The sequence below is a fragment of the Fundulus heteroclitus genome, unplaced genomic scaffold, assembly GCF_011125445.2.
Source record: "Fundulus heteroclitus isolate FHET01 unplaced genomic scaffold, MU-UCD_Fhet_4.1 scaffold_28, whole genome shotgun sequence".
Taxonomy (NCBI): domain Eukaryota; kingdom Metazoa; phylum Chordata; class Actinopteri; order Cyprinodontiformes; family Fundulidae; genus Fundulus; species Fundulus heteroclitus.
In genome coordinates, this window is record NW_023396689.1 from 4,085,966 (window position 1) to 4,087,640 (window position 1,675).

General features: G+C 44.3%; 1 long non-coding RNA gene across 1 annotated transcript; it reads right to left on the reverse strand.

Annotated features, from left to right (window-relative positions):
- Window positions 1-309: 309 nt before the first annotated feature.
- Window positions 310-861, reverse strand: LOC110367239. Its single transcript, XR_002427331.2, has 3 exons — window positions 828-861; window positions 440-739; window positions 310-367 (listed from the first exon to the last, which is right to left on the reverse strand). It is a non-coding gene; the product is annotated as an uncharacterized LOC110367239 (long non-coding RNA).
- Between the last annotated feature and the right edge of the window lie 814 nt (window positions 862-1,675).

Here is a 1,675-nt window from a genome sequence, read left to right on the forward strand (position 1 = left end):
GGGATTGAACATTTCCCATGACGCAGGTCTATATTTCCTCCTCCATCTATGTCGGCTTCACCCTGCTTGTCTTTCATTTCTCCTTGGGCATCTCTGGTGGAGCTCCAGGTATTCTGGATGGGTTGTTAACCAGAGCTTGTAGCTGGTCCCTGGAGTAAACAAGCTCACGCTAGCCTCTGTTGTCTCCCAGAGCAAACCCTGTGTAGCGCAAGATGAGCAGCAAATTGTCCATAACGCAGTTGTCATGGTTTTAATATGTTTAGCCCACATGCAGACGACAGAATGTAGTTTAAAGATGATTTATTAAAGTTCAGGCTACAGACATAACACAATGTGATCGAGGTCTGAATGTCAGTGCAGGAGGAAACTGCGGAGAGAAAGAAGGGAGATGTTAAGCACGAAGAACCAGAAGAAAATCTTCAGAAGCCAAGCTGCTTACCATTTAGTTCGAGTGGACCTGAGGAGGGACAGTGAGGGAAACTCTGCGGCCGAGTGCTCGAGGACGGGCGGTGGTTAGCAGCTAGAGGGCGGACTGATGGTTTGTTGGCGAGGGATCCAAGACGAGCCACGACTGACGGTGAGGCAGATGGTTGGACCAGAGGATTCGAAAGAACCAGTAGAATCCGGGAAGAGGAACCTCGAGGGGGAGCGCCAGAGCAACATCTGAGCCAAGGATTCTTCTGGTGCAGGTTCGTCGAGCAAGACTTCGAAAACGGGTGAGTAATCCAAAAACACAAAACTGCAAAAAAGGCAGGAGATTCAGAGTTAGACAAATTCCAAAGTATGAACAGCCTCATGTTCGTGTCAAAGGCCACGTCGTACCACACCTGGATAAGGCTCCAGTGTCTTCCATCTTCTTTTCTTCTTCTTTTTGTTTACTGGCAGATTGCAACCTTAGCTTTTAGGTGCATGCCACCTACTGTACCGGAGTATGTAGCATGGGCCCTATCAATGTGAAAATTACTTTATTAATATCTACATCTACATATATACCTGTATATATCTACATGTCTATATTTATATCTATAAATCTATCTATATATACATATATCTATCTATATCTATATATATCCATACATACACATATCTATATATATACACATACATACATCTATATATCCATATCTATCCATATACCCATATATATCTATCTATATATACACACATACACACACACACACATATATATATATATACACTCACCGGCCACTTTATTAGGTACACCTGTCCAACTGCTCGTTAACACTTAATTTCTAAGCAGCCAATCACATGGCGGCAACTCAGTGCATTTAGACATGTAGACATGGTCAAGAGAATCTCCTGCAGTTCAAACCGAGCATCAGTATGGGGAAGAAAGGTGATTTGAGTGACTTTGAACGTGGCATGATTGTTGGTGCCAGAAGGGCTGGTCTGAGTATTTCAGAAACTGCTAATCTACTGGGATTTTCACGCACAACCATCTCTAGGGTTTACAGTGAATGGTCCGAAAAAGAAAAAACATCCAGTGAGCGGCAGTTCTGTGGGCGGAAATGCCTTGTTGATGCCAGAGGTCAGAGGAGAATGGCCAGACTGGTTTGAGCTGATAGAAGGGCAACAGTGACTCAAATAACCACCCGTTACAACCAAGGTGGGCAGAAGAGCATCTCTGAACGCACAGTACGTCGAACTTTGAGGC